Source organism: Triturus cristatus, chromosome 4_1 (assembly GCF_964204655.1).
Source record: "Triturus cristatus chromosome 4_1, aTriCri1.1, whole genome shotgun sequence".
Lineage (NCBI taxonomy): Eukaryota > Metazoa > Chordata > Amphibia > Caudata > Salamandridae > Triturus > Triturus cristatus.
The window spans coordinates 368,787,423-368,806,108 of record NC_140585.1 but is presented as its reverse complement, the minus strand read 5'-3'; the positions used below and the strand labels follow the sequence as shown (position 1 = coordinate 368,806,108).

The window sequence follows — 18,686 nt, the reverse complement described above, 5'->3', positions numbered from 1 at the left end:
GCTACAGATTCAAATTTGGCTTTTTAGTAGGGTTTCTGAGACTTGCTTCCCATGAACTAAGAGGCACCTGGGAAGAATACTCCGGACAAACTCTTGCAAAAATAGACACATGCTTCTGTCCAAAGTGGCAACACAGCTTGTACAGTGTTGGATTGATTATGATATATAAATATTTAGTTCTTTTCTGATATCATTTATTCTTTCCGAGTAGGACACTCTGCGAACTTGCAAAGCACAAAATTCTAGTTATCATGTTTGTTTGGTCACATACGCCACACCTCTTGAAAAAGATGTTTGGTTCCTCCTGTTTTGCCAGGCCCTTTTAGAGTCCCCGCAACTTTTTTCATCCAACAAAGATCCCTGGCCTAAAGGCAAGTTCTGCCTAAAAATTTCAAATTTCCAAACGGAGTTCCAATTTTACCCTTCTGCATTCTCCGAGCTATGGTCCAAATTTTAAAAGTTTATGAGCAGGACTGCAAATCCCAGAAAACAAAAAAGGGAAAGCCTGGACTGGGCGAGCTGTTCGCGTATGGAAGTGGGAAACATAAGAGCTTTGCCTTCCTGAAGTCAGCCTGCTTCAGTGACTGTAAAGTGCATGATTTTTTCTTTGCAAGTCTGATGTGTGACATATATATATGGATTTGTTCGAAGTTAATCTTTTTGTTTACTTCTGACCCAACTTATAACACATTAACAATTTTGTGGATAAAGATATGTTTTTGCATGTTAACAGTGTGTTCAATCCCTTGGCATACTCAGCACAGATTCTGCATGTGCCAGACTGGCACAGAGCCACTCTTTGGGCCTCAGTCTGCGTGATCAGGTTGGACACAGTTACCAGGATATCTCAAACAATCCGGAGTGCTAGAAGCAGTCATCTGGGGATTTTGTCTGGATTTCAAACATCCAGAGGATGGCTCATTCTCATCCGGCTACTGGCTCTCAATCTCAGGTGCTGTTTTCCAGAGATCTTAGAACTTTTCTCAGGACGTGCTATTCTGTGCACTTGGGATGTCCCAAACACTCTCCCCAGAGTACTAGGTGTCTTAGTGCAATCAATCACTGGATGTCTCGCTTCCAGGCATGCCATTCTCAGACACAGTTCTGAAGGTATCTCTGACCGTAAGGCTGTCTCTATGAGTGTCCCAGTCAGAGTTATCAAAATATTCCACACACAATCACCAGAGTATCTTGGAAACAGATATGCAACACTTTGCTCAGTCCCAGGTAGTCCTCCAGGAAAACGTCTCACCCCCAGGTAGTCCTCCAGGAATCCCATTTTCAGACACAGTACTGTGGTGTCTTAGTTTGAGCCCTTGGGTGCTTAGGACACAATTACCAGGGTGTCACATAAACAGTCCGTGTCTCAGGCACAGTCCCTGTGGATGGCCAATCCGAGCCCTCTGTGTGTCGGACGCAGTCATCAGTGTATCTTGTTGCCATTAGTGTCTTAGGCACACGGATTTGGATGTCTCGCTGCTAGTCACAGTCCTCTGGGAGTCAGACACTCTGCCTCAGGCACAGTACCCAGGGTGTCTCATATGCACCTGTTTTGGGTGAGTCTGTGTATAAAATCTTTGGATGTCTCAGATACAATTACCAGTTTGGCTTGAAAACAGCCCTGGATTTCTCAGGCACAGTCATCCTCTGGTTTCTCGTTCGGAGGCACTGTAATTTGGGTAACTCTGTTATGTTTTTGAGGTCTGTGTCGGCAAGGGGCGGAGCCAGGTAGTTCCATATGAACATTTTTCTCACTATCTCTTGCATTCCCTTTCATCCTCCTCAAGCCAATTGTTGGGCAGCTGGCCCAATTATGCAGGCATATTTAGGATTTGGTCTTAGACCTCACCACCTTCAAAATTCAGCCGCCACTGCTCTCGAATAGTGAAGCAGAAACAGTTTGGCTGGCAGCCAGTCGGAGACACAGGGGAGTCATGTAAATGAGACGTTGATAGTGGAGTTGAAGCAGTCACAGTCATGTAGATATGACCAACTCTCTGGGGACCATTTGGGTTTCCCTCGATGCTAAGAAATCTGCTCGCCCAACCAGTCCTCTGATTTCGGTTTCAGTTTAGAGAAATGGTTCGTGACATTAACAGCAATTGGACAGGCTTATCCAGTGGCATCCACCTGCCCCAAGAAGGTGCGGATAACAGAGTTCAAGTTGTGGAACCATTTCTTGGGGAGTGCGAAATTCTGAGACATAGGAACTGAGGTATCAGCATCATTTTGAAGAAGGGCACTCTCCCCAAGATGTGGAGGGGTAAGTGCCTCCATTTCTGCAGGTCTTGTTTCGTACTGGTGAGAAGTAGGAACACGTTGAGATTCCATGTAAATTCCGGGAGCGTGGAGGTATGAATACCTAAGTAGTGAAATGACAGCCGACAAGTTGGAATGATGACGGTCCACGAGTAGGTACTCAGGTCACCTTTAATGGGTACCAGCAGGGACTTTGCCCGGTTTACAGAGAGCCCCGAGGCCTCTTAGTAGATATGAAGTATTCCCAGGGATCTTGGGTTCGAGGACTGTAGGTTAGCTAAGAAGAGTAGTATAAAGTCTGCAAGAACAGCAATGCATTCCTCAGACCGAGTCCCACGCCCAACTTTGTAAATCGGCGTCATAGAGTAAGAAATTGACAGCTAAATTTTGGGTAGCAGCGTGAAACTCCTGCTCCTCGGGCAGGGAGTGGGTCAAGGTCTATGATTATACAGGGCCTTGCAATAATCCACAAACACCTGTACAGGTTCCATTCCCTTTGCAACGACTCCAAACAGGGTTTGGCCCGTTTGGCATAGTGAATTCCCCAGCGCCGGCCCCTGTTGGCATATGGGTTTGCGGCACACTAAAGCACACAGATTATGGCCCTTGCCAGATGGCAGTCTTCTCACGGCGGCTCCAATTAGCACACAGGGTAGCCGCTATCTCAATGTGCATGGGCTCCAGACCGTTGTGGAAAGCACTCCACACAGCTCAATTCACAGCAGCCCTTTTCTGGCACACAAGGGTCGCCGACTTCTGTCTGCACAAGGGCAATGACCCAATCAGTGCAGCAGCTATCTCCTCACTCCTCCCCAAGAAAGTTCACTTGACAGTGCTCTCCACTGGACCTTGCCCCCTCCAATGCTCTCCTCTTCCACGACATAGCACACTCGTCTTGGGGGTTGGTGCTCCAGGGCAGATGGTGTTGGATTTCTTGGGTGATGTCCTTTCACCTAGCAGGGAGGCTAGAAAGCCTTCACCCCCAGTCCTAGTCACAGTCAGACGTTTTGCAGAGTTTCCCCTTCTCACACAGCCTATCTGGATGTCTGGCAGATGACAATTCTTGGGGCCTCAAGCTCCCCTTTTCATAGTCCATTTCCAGACACCAAATGTCAATTAGAGTCCAAGTCTTCGAAGTTTATGTTGAAGGTCTGCTTCTTTTGACATGCCCACTCCTCTGCCCTCTTCTTCCTCTTTAAAGTTGTCGGTCACGGTAGGAGTGACTCCAAAGCTGAAAGACCTTCAACAAAGATCATGGGAGTGAGCAGAGCTCATGCATGGATGTCAGAAAAACGGTTAGCCCAGGGTCCCAGCCCTACTCTTATTGATTATCTTATTAGCCCCATCTCCTTCCTGACATGTGCCGAGGCACCTTCCTTTTGACCTCTCACAATCAAAAAGCACTCTTTGAAGTGTACATGAGAATTCGAGTTCTCCCATCTCAAGTGTGTGTCCCACCCAGCTTAGAGGAATGCAGCAATACACACATCTGTCTGGAGGGATTTCTCTGCCTCCTCTCCATGTTTCACCATGCAGGCCTGGATCTCCCTAAAATGGAACCCATGTCCCTCCATGTATTGTACTATCTATAGGCACAAATTCATCCAGTGCATGTGTAGAATCTTGTACTGTACCACTCATATGCACACATCCAGTTAACATGCACGCACTACAAAGCACTACATCTTCCAAGTATTGTAATACTCTTAGGCACACATACACAGCCCAGGTAGACCACTCCTACACTTCACAGCAGCTCACAACACACCAATGTGGGCCAAGGGTATGTTAGGCACACTTCAGTGAAACTTTAAGAATGGATGAGCCTGTAGGCCTCACTCCAGTGACAGACTAAAAAAAAAGACCTGTTCACTCCTACAGATTCCCACACAGTCCGTTGCCACCACCGCATTTGTGCTGCTTAGCTACCAATAAAACCTAAAACAATAGGGCAGCCCAATAATCTAGCAGGATACTGGGTATGAACATATATAAAAACACACAATGTCTCCTGAAGGAGTAACTCAAAAACCCGTTTCTTCTATACCGGAATGAGGTCAACATATCAGCTCCACACAATTCAGAACATGGTACCTGTTTGTATATGGTACCAGCAGATGTTCCTCATCAAGGCCCTTGTAGCCAATTGCACAATGCAGCCTCAACAATGTTTCGTAGCACCTCGCTGCGTTGCAATTGCCCAGAGTAAAAGTGTAAAATTGTACTTTCCCAACATTGGGATGGTAACCAGCTGCAAAGAAAGACAGAACCTGGGCATAAGATCCCAGTTTCATAGAGTAAAACAATCATTATCCTGCACCCTTATCAAATGTGCCACAAGCACCCATGCCCCATCCAACTGTTGCTATGCAGCTGTCATCCAATTCAATGACATTGGCGACATATCAACCAGTTCTCGCCTTCGTGGTCAACAAAATTCCATATGCTGGGATTTGTCCACTGGTACCTATGATGCTGAAACTGGATTTGTAAGGCGCACGTGAGGTTCGGGCGATCGTCCCAGTGCTAGCCGCCAGGTTTCAAACTTATCAATGTTGTCCGACTTAGTGAGGGCACTACGAGGACTCAAGGCCAGGCAACATCGACATTATGCAGGAACTAGCCAATGGGGCCACTTCCCTGAAACCCGGCTACAATCCAGTAACCCCCCATAAAACCGCAACCCAGACATTCACCCGGGGGTCAAGCCGGCAACTCTGCTGAAGTTGAAAGCGTGCGAATTCCATCCCTGCAACCCGGGCATAATACTAAGTTAGAGCCGCACATCAATATAGGCAAACAAAAGGGACAGCCATGCCACATGCAAAAAGAACCATCTACCGTTTAAAGCCCACTGAGGGTAGAAGTACAGCTCACACGTACTTTTAAACCAACCACACTAAAGAGAAGGTGGACCTTTCTGGAGTGCCCCACCTTAGCCCCCAAACATGCACGAGTGCTAGGGGGGTGAGGGCAGAGAAACAATGACCAACTGATGCTCTGAGTGGGCATGCATTCCTAGTCGCGGTGCGAGCTCACACGGCGTCCCTGGGCGAACCAGGCTCTACATATCCATCACAAACCATGCCCATCACGCCTTCCTGATGCACCACGCCACATGCTCCGCACAGCCCCCAGCATCGAGGTGTGGGCATACCCTGTGCTCCTGGAGGGGACATTAGCAGCAGAACTAGCTGCTCCTGTGTTACAGTGCTGAAAGCGCGTCACCGTCCCTGCATATTGGATGTCGATTTACTCCTGCCCAGAGTTGGCTGGTTTTCGTTGCCCGGTGGCAGCACAGCTTGTTCTGCTTTAGCTGAACCAAGAGCTGGTGACATGTGGCCACGAACGGGAAGAAGAGGGTCGGCTTAAGGACAGGTGTTTGGGATGCCATGGGCCTAGTTGGTCTAGTCGGGAGAGCAGCTAAGGGCGTGACTCGCTGTAACAGCACAGCTTGTTCCACGTGAGTTGAACTTGCGGCGGAATTATCTGAACCAGTATTGTGTTTATGCAAAGCGCCACCCAACAAGTCATTAAGTTAATTACATTGACTGGGCGAGAGCGTAGATTGGAGGATGAACAACGTTGGCAAATTGCAGGGAAACCTTTAAGCCTGCTTTTGCATGGTCCACAATTTTTAGCAAGAAACAGCTTTCATGGTCAAAGGGACGATTTTGCAGTGCCTATTAACATGCCTGAGTTCAAAGTGCTTGCCGCAGCCTCGAAAATGTCGCATTTTCTAAAGGCGCATTGAAGACCAGGGTTGGATAATTTACCTTTTAAATTGGAAAGGGCTGCCGTTACTTTGTGATCGGAGAATACTGTGGGTGTGCATGGGAAAGGGAGTTCCCCGTGCCAACTGTTGTTGTGAAACAGCTTGGCTGGCTAATAATGCATACAGAGCAAACCAGGGGGTAACGGGAACACCACTGACTTAAATCGACATTGGGCCATTCAGCCATTCACCCTCTTTAAGGTTGAGAAAGGTAAATACTGATGAGTTGTACTAATAACATCTACAGCACTGAGAAAGAAGGCAAGTAGAGGGGGAGGTCCCTTCCATTTTTCCAGACATGAGGCGTGTCCCTATGGCACAATTGCATGCTGGTGGAGCGCGGGGGCCTGGATGCATAGGCAAGGCGTCTCGGGGTCCCGCTGGTGATATGGTGGAGGCCTGCCCAGTCCAGGCGGCAACACGACTATAAAATGGAACTAGGAAATGGGAATTAGAGGGACAAACTGTTCGTGAACAAAAGCAGCACTCGATTGACAATCATTCATTTCACTACGCGATATCAGCCGACAGTAAATTTTCTTGCTATGATAGACTAGACCTCTTCTCTAGGAGAACTATGTACAAAAGGCAATGGTGATGTTTACTAATAGCTAGTATGGGAAAACATTATTAAACTACAAGTCACCAAAATACCCAGTGCATGTTGAAATGTGTTTTTGAAAAAAAACAGAAAAAAAACTGAAGGAGTGATGAACACATGTGGCCGTGATCACTGTAGTGCAAAAGCTAGACCACTATGCAGGTTGGGAAGATGGTTTGACGATGAATGCTAATTCCTGTTATATAAAGATATTAATTAAATTAATTAATAATTACATAAATAAAGAAATAACTACTGTCTATTTCACTCTGGGATTATGGGAGGATCACTTGGTATCCTGGTGCCCAAAACCTAGGGCAGGACAAAGGTGGGGCTTGTGCAGTGTGGCTGTTGTTTTAGGGTACATAAAAAAAAATGTATTTGGGCGGCATTGGTACCGCACATCTTGAAATGGGAGTGGAATTATTTTGATGGATTACACGGGGAATCGACGGGAGTGGGAGCAGCCAAGCAACTACGAGTTCATTAGCATGCAACGGGGCCAAGGTAGGCCAGGACAAGAAAATTCCAAGCGACGTGGTATGTTGTTCAAGAAAACGAGAAATGCAATAGACGTGGTCCTAGTCCCAGAGCCACGGCCAAAGATAAACAAATCCTCAGAATGCCCCCCTTCACAACCCTCTTCAGAAGCTCGGAGAAGCTTCTGGTTGTGTTTCCTAGGTCGGCAGCCCAGAGAGAGAGATCAGGGCGTGGGGTCAAGCTGAAAGTCGGTCTAGTGTAAGTATGCTTGGTTAACTCAGTGCCACCCCTGGTATGGCCGAATGGAGTTGTATTCAACTCCAGATAAGGCAGCCAGGGGGCGTTAAGCATGGCCATGACCGAATTGAGGGGTTGTAGACTGAAGAAGGTTGGAGAGTGACTTTGAATTAATAACTATACAGACTAGGCGAAGAAGGCATGTTCATGCCAGGTTTTTTTTTTGCAGTAGTCGCAGGGCTCCTTGAGATTTTCATTGCATAGATGTTGATTTCTGATGGCTATTGAGAGAATGTCACAGGCTGGACAATGGAAGGTTACTCATAAGTGAAATGGAATCTGGTAAATATCACACATAAGCAATCTGCTATCCTGGCAGCTATGTACGTAGACAGTCTGGATAGACTATTTGCCAGGATGATTAGAGTTTGGTTTTTGTTCCTGCTGCGCAAATGGGTGGAGTTTATATATTGACAAGCTTATCAGTTTCTTTTGCGTGCAAATATATCGCTCATAGTCGTGAATGTCTCTCATGATTACACTGAATATTTGAGAAAAGTTACACACGAGTAAGGTGAAATCTTGGAAGCTATGCGGTTGGTATAATATATTTTTTTAAAGGATAGAATTGGCGTCTACACAGGTGGCCAGAGCCAGGGTGAGGAAGTATAAGTGGGGTTTCTAGAACACCCTCCCACCCCCCAACCCGGCCCACACCGTTTGGATATGCTAGGCACGCCCAGCAGGCAGGCTTTATTGTAGTTTTAAAAAGGTTGGTTTCCATGGAGGAAAGGGGGAATTGGCAGCTGGACTGCAGGTGCGAGCAGTATGCTCCAACGCCTGCCGGCTTCAATGGGGCCTTATGCAATCTAAGTAACATCCATGTGTTGTCTGGCTCACTGAGTGTATATCATACCACAAAAGTAAAAAACAAAAAGTTTTTTTTTAAAACACAACAATAAGTGTAATAATATTCACTCTGGGGCATGTTTGACCAGGAATGAATGGAACAGAGGTCATCACCCCGGCATGTGAAGGCCCAACTGGTATTTCCACAAGAGCAGCAGTGGTCGTACATTTTGGAGCTAAGCTAAAGGAGACGCGCACCCGCCTTGAGGTAAGAGGGTAGCCTCATGTGATGCACTGCTTCTGTGAAAAAAAATATATACATAAAGAATAAGAAATCATTAAAAAGCCCATCAGCATGAATAACCCCCCGGGTTGGAAGTATGGGAGAAATCTATTGGGGGGGGATGTCTGGTGTAGTTCTTTCAGGACAAGGTTTAACAGAAACAGGTGACCCCCCCCTCCCAGTTTACACTGCGATTGGGCAATACCATGTGGATCTAAGGGCGTTAACTTAGACAACTGTTACATTGGGGTACAGCTGGGCAGGCATGAAGCATGGCTGGGGGCCCATACGCTGGCCATCCTGCTTGCCAGCTGTCCAGGGTAGGGATGCCTAACAAAGCCATTGACGGGCATTATTCAAGCAGATGGGTTGTTTGGCGAAGGTGTGCTGCAGCACTCCTCCCAAAAAACAAAAAAAACATTAAAAAGCTTGGTGTATAACTGTCTCTTTTCTTTTATGTATGACATCAACAAGTGGAGACGACACGCTGGGGTGCTGAATAGGATCCGACGCTGCCTGCACACGAATGCAAGAAATGGAATTGGCTCTTTATTAACCCTAAAGGGATTACAGGCAGAGTTTGCATGGCACCCCAAGGTCTTGGTGATTCAACTGGGAGGCAGCGAAATCGTGCTGCTCAAGATGAGGGGCCTCCTCCACGCCATCCACACAGGCTTGGCGGAGGCGGTCAAGCTGTGAGGCACCACCACCATCAGATGGTTCCAAAGTATTGGCAGGCTGGCATGGGGAGGCGCCCAGTCAGACAGCGCAGTGGAGAGCTCCAAGAGGAAGCTAACATAATCAACAGATTTGCAAAACCAATGGCTGGGAGAGCATCCAGCAGCACCTGATCAACCCAGCGCGCCCAGAGCTTTACGCCTGGTCCATTTTACAGAAGACGGGCCAAAAGTTCTCCAGGCCAACCAATGGGCAGCCATGGCACCAGCAGACTGCACCTTTTGTTTGTTCGTTTTTTAAGAAGAAAGGAGAATCGACAAAGAAGATGGGGGAGCCGCAGGGAGACGGAAACCTCCCATTCGGCGTGGCAGCTAAGAAGGGGTACATTTGTTGGTAAGGAGGATCTCTGGCAGACGATGAGCCGGAAGATGGTGACTCACCTTGGGATGCCTTACAGCAGAGTGAGTAGACCAGAATGGGGGAAGGGGGGAAGCAAGCGGAGACGGCACTCGCAGCCCAGACCTGCAGAATGGCAGGGCACAAAAATGGACAAACAAGGTAGCGAGCTGAGGCCTAACTCCAGAGAGAGGCTACCAACCCCAAATCAGCGTGAAAACCAACAGGGAACTTTAGGACCCCCAAAAACGGCATGTATGATGGCCGGAACAGACTAAGAGGTGTCACAACTATGGTAGGCAGATAACAAAATGTGATTGTGATATGTCAGAAATGATTCATGAGCTGTCAGCCGTTGTGAGCTATGACCCGTCACATGATTTACGAGCCTGTCAGAATTATTTATGACTGCGAAATGGAATGATTAATGAACTGTCATTTCTATGATTTATGAGCTTGTCAAAAATGATTTATGACATCCTGTGACGTTGGTTCATGGCTGGTAATAGCGGGATAGGACCACGGTACTGCAACACAAAAGTAATTCATACATGTTATGCGAAATAAACTGCAGCCAATATCTACCACAGGAAACAAGACACACGTGTTGGCAATCTATTGGGAAATATATGTGTAAAATGTCATCCACAGCAGTTTGGGAGTGGGCCCAGTGCGGAAGTTATACAAACTAAAAAGTAAAGGTTAGAGTTGTAATTCCTCCCCCCCCCACATCTTTCATTATCCTAATGTTCTAAAAAGCATTCATTTGTTATAAATCTTTCTTATTATTAAAGACAACCCTCAAACATGGTGTTACATTTTTTATTTGAGTTTGTGCGTATCCACATCAAGCACTCCTAAAATATACTTTGTACCAGTATGGATGACATTGGACTCCTACAACTTGTAGTCCTCTGCCTTAAGTAACATTTCCTATACACATGTAAGATTCATTGTCTCTGTGTAATGTGTGTGTGATGTAAAGTGCTCTGACACCCTAAACTGGTATGAGTAGCGCTATAAAACAGAAGAAATTAATGTGGCAGAGAGAGGTTATGGAGAATTAAGGGGCACAACAGTTAAACGGTGGTGGTGACAGAATCCACAGAGAAGGTCATGAGAGGGGCGCCAACAAACATTATCGCACGGAGCATCAATAGCGCTAAAGCCGGCCCTGTTTAGGTGGTATTGAGTAAAGTGCAATTGGGTGGAGTTGAATTATGTGGTGTTGAGTGGCAATACATGGAGTATAAATATGTTGCATGGTGTGGCATTGGGTGCCGCTGAATTGGAAATTCGGTTTTGGTTTCCAAAACAACAGAGGTTTGTGGATTTCTCAACACCACGCTGCCTCGATGGAGTGTTCCTTTGAAGACTCTGAATAGGTTGGTGCACCTTTAAGAAGAATGCACATGGTGTTAACGCTGCATTACTTTCTGCCCAATCTGTGGTTTATTTACTACAAGCTGCATCAGGAGCCCGACAGAAATCGTATTGGCGTGGTTCGCTGATGTCCTGCAACAGTTTATACCATGCAGAGGGCCACACTAATGACAGCACACATTATCACCCTGTGCAGCACGGATGTAACAAGACCCGTTATGCTGTGTAGCCCAGACCGAAAAACACAGACAGACCGAAAACCATTGACAAAGCCAACAAACTTTGCGTAGGCGAAACCTACTGGCTTTGCCAATGCTTGTTAAAGCGCAAACTCGACCGAGCGCTTTACATGAGCACCTGTTATATTAAACAAGGTCGCGTGCATTATTTATAGGCGTGGAGAGGATTAAGTTGTTTGCCAAGATTAGAATCACAGGACATCGAGCCAACCGGCGGCTCTGATCTTAAGGCCAAACGTCCTGGATAGAGAGGGAAGAAGGCAGAAACTACACGAAAGCTCGGCTCGTAATGGAGCAGAGACATGCGTCAGGCTCGTGCCTGGCTCGATATTTCAGGGGCTCGCTCATCTCTAATCAATATGTTAGAGGAGACACTTGCGTGTTGGTCTCCTAGAAATCTATTTTCCAGTCAGCATCTGTTACTTCTTTAAATATTTGTAAAGATTCGTAGCCATAAACTTGAAAATGAGCTTTATTAGAAGAATCCTGGCACAATCAGCAGGGACCGAGAGGAATGCTTTCAACCTCCTGGTCAGCCGTTCTCAACCGTCAGTATAACCTCATCACATTCTATTACGTTAGGACATTCTGTATGTGACAGACACGAGCCAACGTAAGCTGCGTGCCATTCCACCACAACATATCTTCCCCTTTATATTAACATAATAAATAAATAATTAATAAAACATTCAATTGTCAACAAAAAAAACAAATTCACAGAGATAAATACATTTCATAAAACAATATGCAGAGCTTATACAAACATTAAGGGTAGGAGCGATATTTACTGAATCACATAAGTAATCATTGAATCTGGTAGGTTTCTTCACAAATCTTCCAAACTTTCCAGTTTTAACTTCAAGGCTCCCACCATTTCCAACTTCTGGTGATGCCGTGCTTCCGCCATTTCCTCCCACAGGTGAAACTACACCCTCTCCTACGTGGGCCAAGGGAGACCACATCTCATTCTCATCACTGTTTTCTCCCTCTCATCACACAACCAAATTCACCGCCATCACAGACTTATCCCTTATTACACAGAGACAAAGAACTCATGTGCCTTACTTTACCGTTGCTTAAAAGTGCGGCATTACAAAATACCTTCTACACTCTATGTGGTCTTGAGTACCTGTTCAGACCACTCCTCAAGACTCCAGATCTTTTAACCTTGACTACATCGCTCACTTGTAAATCCATCTGCTTGCATCCATGCTTTTTATCATAAGTTTTGTACACCAGTTTAGCCTTGTTCACTTTATCCCTTACAACATCATGATCCCACAACACTCTCTTCACTAACCAATGTTGTATTTTGAAAACGCGATTCTTCCTCTCATCAATTCGAAAGTTGAATGGGCGGTGGTGGTACATGGGGCTATCTTAAATGCCCAAATAGTGTGAAAAACAACCCCACTTCCCAGTTAAGATTGTTGTTATTAGCTAACTGAATGGCACCCTTTATCACTCTGTTAAATCTTTCTACTACAGCATTCCCTGCATGGTGATACAGCAAAGTGTTATAGTGCTTGATACTATTACGTTTCAAAAATTTCTTTAAAATCTCAGCCAGAAATTGTACGCCATTGTCAGTGACAACCAACTTGGGTAAACTTTCACTGAGAAAAATGTTGTCTAAAATTTTAATGACAGTACCAGCATCAACTGTATCCACCACTTCTACCTCCGGCCACTTAGAAAAGTGATCAACCACAACAGTAATATATTTTGGTGCTTCATCATCATGAATAGGTCCTGTTATATCAATTCCTACCTTTTCCCCAAGGCATTCATGGGGTACAGATGGGAACTAAAGGGGGCCTAAAGGTGACTTAGCTCTGGTCAGAATGTATAAAGGCTACGCAGTCTCTCACCATCCTCTCTATGGCCAACCCCATTCCTGGCCACCAACACAACTCTTTTATATGGTTTTTGGCAATACCTACATGCCCTTCATGGCACAAATCCATAACTCTAGCACATAAGTCTACCACTCCTCAACACAAAAATCCTTTTACAGACAATTCATGCCTTAATTCCCAAAATGCTTTCAAATTGCTTGCCACCATGTTCTTTGTGGGCCATCCATTTAAGATTTTGGTCTTGACTTCCCTCAAAACTGAATCTTCTTCATAGCCTATGCACCATTCTTCAGCTCAAATAACTTCCACTTCTTCACCCACCATTGCTACACTGTATTGATCAATATAATCATCAGCTACACTGGTCACAGGAAGAGGTAACCTGCTGAAGAAGTCTGCAACTTTGTTCCTCGCCTCAGGTAAATACCGCACACTATCCTTGTAATCTAAAGGTTTTATTGACAATCTCGCTAGTCTGGAAGATGCATTATACAGTCCCTTGGTGGAAAGGATCTTCATAAGCGGCTTGTGATTGCTTCTTAATAAAACTTGACTGCCCCAAATAAATGGTCTATAGTGCTGCAAACCCCACACACATGCTAGGGCTTCGAGTTCAATCACGGACCATTTTTCTTCAGGGGTTGTTAATGATCGTGATCCGAACGCCACCACGCATTCCTCACCACGGTCATTTATCTGTGTGAGTACAGCACCAATGACTTTAGAACTAGCATCTGTAGTAACCACAGATTTCAACGCAGGGTCAAATCCTTGTAAGGGTAAGACTGAACACATTTCTTGTTTAATAAGAGTAAGCTCTTGTTGACATTCGTGGGCCCACACAAACTTGTGTTTGTGGAGTTGTCTGATGTTATACGTTTTACTAAAAAAATTTGGAATACATTTTGAGTAAAGTTCGACTAAATACAAAAATGCTCTGACCTCCTTCTTGTTACTTGGAACAGGAGACTTTTCTATAGCATCAAGAAACTCTTTTTTAGGTTTTATGCCATCCACTGATACCTCGTGTCCCAGGTAGGTTACACTTTTCCTAACAAACTTACATTTTCTAAAATCTGCAGTACAACCTCTGGTACTCAAAATACCCATCACTTCTCTGACCGCTTTATCATGGTCACTCTTGGTCTTCCTCCCCATAATGAGTATATCATCCTAGAAGAAGGTAACACTTAACATTCTTGAAAAGTTTGTACATTAAACGGTGGAACATGGCTGCTACTGTAGCTGAACCAAAAGGTACCCTCACATACCTGTAGCAGCCAAAAGGATTTAACAAAAGTTGTTAAACTGCGACTGTCCTTGTGCAATTGTACCTCGTGGTAAGCAGCAGTAAACTCAATAGTTGTGAGCGATTGCATATCCTTGGTGGTTGAAAGTATTTCCCTTATTTTCGGAAGAGGGAACTGGTCCACAACAATGTTCTTATTAAGATCCCTCATATCTACACAAACTGATTTTTCCATTTGCCCTCCAAGCTACCACCAATGGAAATACCCACTCGGATGACTCCACTTTTTTTAATCACACCCTTCGTACAAAGTTTCTCTAGTTCAAGCCTGACCTCTTCTTTCAAGGTTATATTCCTTACTTTCTGGATCTGGGGTATAGCTTTTTCCTTCAGAATAATTTTATACTGGAACCCCTCCAATTTACCTAAGGAACCAGAGAATACTCTGGGATATTCTTTCAAAATATTTTATTCCAACGTGACAAAATCGTGTACCACCAACACTGGTTCTGGGCTATTGGGGTCAAGGATAATTTTCAATTCTCTTTGATCACCCCAGCCCAAAACTGAGGGACCAGAAACATCGACATATAATTTACACATTGCACGCCTGTCTCTATATTCAAATTCCAAAACTCTCATACCAACCATTTGTATGTCCTCCCCAGTAAAGGTCTTAGGACAAGTGTCAGCAGGTTCCAACATATTGCCTAATACAGATACACATTTTTCTTGCCAAACTTTTTCATTAATGATGGTATAAGGTGAGCCGGAATCAGCTGTAACTGTTACAACTACACCTCCCACGTTGACAACACACAGACTTTTTCTTGTGGTGTTCCTCAACTTCTAAAACATCGTCATCTACACACAGAACACACATATTTAAATTCTCATCATCAGAATCTTCAGACTCATTCAATTCTTGCAAGAGATAATTTACACCTCTACCTTTCTGTTTCCTGCACAACGACATCCAGAACACCGTTGATTCCTCGCAGGACACCTCTTATCATTGGCTAAATGTCCTTTGTGACCACATCTAAAACAAAATGTGCCCCCGTCCTTGTATGTGGATTGAATACAACGACCTGTAATATTGTCATCTTTTCTGCTACGGGCTTTAGTAGTATTTTTGTACACATCCTTTTGTCATATCTTTGCAACAACACTTTAACCACCCTCCTGTAATGAAGCGAGGAATCCGTGGTTTATATACAAATAATTATTCTTTATTTAAAGTGCCATGAAAGGACCCACTGGTGCAAGAGCCAAGGCATCCAACTCAGTCAACCTCCAACCGCTTCTCAGCCTTTCAAACACAAGCTCTTGCATCAGTGAATTCCATATTACACATGCAAATTCCAAATGACATAAACAATAAGGTAGTGACATAAGTAACTCTAAACTCTATAAAAGAGATAAAGAAAAGACAAAATACCACACCTCCATACTAGAAATGACAGCTCTGGCACACCTCCCAGTTAATTCTGCTTTTTTTACTACATCAACTACTTCTTGTAGTGTGGACTCACCCATAGTCCGTAACTTATTTTTTATATTAGAATTAGCAGCATGCAGGACTATCTGGTCACAAATAAACTCGTCATGTAAATTAGCAAATCTACAAGTTAATGCAAGATTCTTTAAAGCTGCTACGTAATCTTCTACAGGTTCGTTTTCGCCTTGCTTCCTATGAAAAAATGTGCATCTATCTACAGATACACACATCGTGGGGTTAAAATAAGTATCTAAATCTTCCAAAACAAAATTTTATACACATCACTTTGTTCTCCTGATCTGAGTTTCTTTTGTATCCGGTTGTATATCTTCAGACCACCAGCTCCAAAACAGTGCAGTAAAATGTTCTTCTTGACTGAAGTTAACTCCTCATCGTCTTCAAAGGTTGAAACATAGTTCTCAAAATGCTCTTTCCATTTTAGTATTGGCTTGCCTTTTGCTGCTAAGAATGACTGAGGAGGTGAAAGGTTACATACATTCCCAGAAGCCGTACTCAACTGGTAAACTGAATTAATGTATCAGGTGCAAGTGCTAGTTAATGTGCACGCATAACCAGCCGATTGCGGTGAGAGACTGAAAGATACACCAATACCCATTACGTTGAGACAGTCAAGTACGATGCACTGTGATATCCATGAAGAGACAGCCCTTTAAATAGTGTAAGGATGAACTACTGGCCGTTGAAGTGTACATTTTGTGGCGATCGGCTTCTACTCCGACGTGCCAGGGAAACTCGGCGCAGAAGTCTTGCGCCACACGAAGATGAACCCGCGCAGCCAAATTTGAGGTAAGCGCTTAAGTAGAAAAATTTGAGGACGAATCCAGGTGATATATATCCAAGAAACGATGTATCTAGATAGTTGTAGCGCGCACTTCTCGTAGAACATGCCGCTTCACACGTAGATTCTCCGTGCCTGGATCGCTTGACAACTCGTCGCCAATCTTGTAAAGATTCGTAACCGTAAACTTGAGCTTTATTAGAATAATCCTGGCACAATCAGCAGGGACCGAGAGGAATGCTTTCAACCTCCTGGTCTGCCGCTCTCAACCGTCAGTATGACCTCATCACATTCTATTACGCTAGGACATTCTGTATGTGACCGGCACGAGCCAACGTCAGCCGCGTGCCATGCCATCACAACAATATTGATAAAGGTTACCAGAAGGTGATTCAGTCTCAAATATATTGATTGGATTGTGGGGGTTGAAATCACGGTGCACACCCGCCGAGCTAACACCTACACACAATGATTTGACCCAGAGCAGAAAGACCGTGTCATAGAGAGTCACCTACTAATCCGTATTTACACCCAGCAAAATCGTGCTCGTCAGCAGCATACAAATTAAAAACGTAATTAGAATTGTTAAAGCATGCCGCTTCGACAGCACAGTGGCATGCGGGAAAGCAAGGAAACCTGCAAGCGGTAATTCTGTGCGGTTACAGAAACGACGACGCGCAAGCATAGGCAAGCTCTCAATACAACTCACACTTGGCGTCGATTCTTCCTCAAGAATTTCCAAAACAGCAGGATATGTAAACAAAGCCGCGTTTCGTTGTAAGTAGGTTACTTCCCGAAATTGACACGCAAGATAGATTCTCATTGGCTCATTTGTTTCCTGTCACATATTCTGATTGGTCAGTTAAAGTTTCCCTCTGTGACGCACGTTTTTCAACATCCTTTGCTCAGCTCTACTACAAATGACAATTTGCTTGGCCTGATTGTCCCAAATTATTGCCGACATTCAGGGAATTTGATTACAAAGTTCAAGATGGTTCAGCAGTGGATCTTTGCAGCTTTGCTTTAGGCTCAAACTAATTGAACTCAAAAGGTGGCAGCGCTTTCCCCAGCTACGTTCGTGAGTATCTGTTACTAGATGCTGCGCTCCCGAGACCTTGCCCATCAACTCAAGAATTTAGTTACCGTTTGTTGCTCGGCATTGTAGGACTTAGACGCCTGATTTTGTATTAGAAATGGTTGAATGGATATTTTATTTGCAGGGTAAACTTCTATTGAAATGCATTTTGTGGTAAAGAAGGATGAAGACCACGCCGAGCAGGTAAGGAACACTTTCTTTATTTGACGGAGAAGCATGCAAAACAGACACTTCCCAATCCCAGCTGGTCGGAGATCAACTGACCATACAAGGAATGTTCCGCTTTGAATCACAACATGGAACATTAACACCTTTTGGTTCCGCATAGTCAGAAAGCTAATAAAAATAATATGAGTACAAAACTTCTTTCTCCTTACTGCGAATAAAAAGAAACAAGCATTTGCAATGCAGTAGGTCTCGCATGTACGCGAGTTTGAGCAAATGACATTGCAAATAACAATGCCTTTTATTTTTGTTTTCGTTTTTAAAACATAAATAAAAGGCATTGTCATTTACAATGCCAATAGCTTATACTCGCGTAAATGCGACACCTATTGCATTGCAAATGCTTGTTGGAGACGTGCCCGCTGTATAAAAGTCATTAAATAAATAAATATATTGGATTCACACGTGCACAGAGGCCTGTGGTACAAAGCCACCAGCAGCGCTTTAATGGGCCTCAAAGCGCCTCAGCTGATGAACGCATTAAACAGGAGGGGGCACCCAAGGTGGAGGTCTGGGCGAGTCTAACTGACGGAAGAGAGACCCCCTTGGAGAAGGAGCCAGGAAGTACCTTGTCCTGTGTGTGGGATGCCGGCAGGGGGTGGGGGAGGGTGTGGGGGCAGTTGTAGAGGGGTCTCTGGGTGGCGGGTACCTTCCCACCACTCCATCAGGTGCGGTGCCTGTTTAGAGGGGGGGCGGGGTTCACCTTATCTCCCATCCCTATGTTGTGGGATGGGGCGAGGCCCCCGAGACCCCACTCCTACTGGTTGATTTGTTATT

General features: G+C 44.8%; 1 protein-coding gene across 2 annotated transcripts in view; it reads right to left on the bottom strand.

Annotated features, from left to right (window-relative positions):
• CDPF1 (cysteine rich DPF motif domain containing 1) overlaps positions 1-17,431 on the bottom strand; it is a 189,203-nt gene extending 171,772 nt beyond the window's left edge. The window contains exon 1 of one of the 2 annotated variants that reach the window (XM_085652412.1): positions 17,298-17,431. The gene's annotated coding sequence lies outside the window, so the exon portion shown is untranslated. The remainder of the gene's footprint in view (positions 1-17,297) is intronic. The other variant, XM_085652411.1, reaches the window with a different exon arrangement.
• Positions 17,432-18,686: the final 1,255 nt, after the last annotated feature.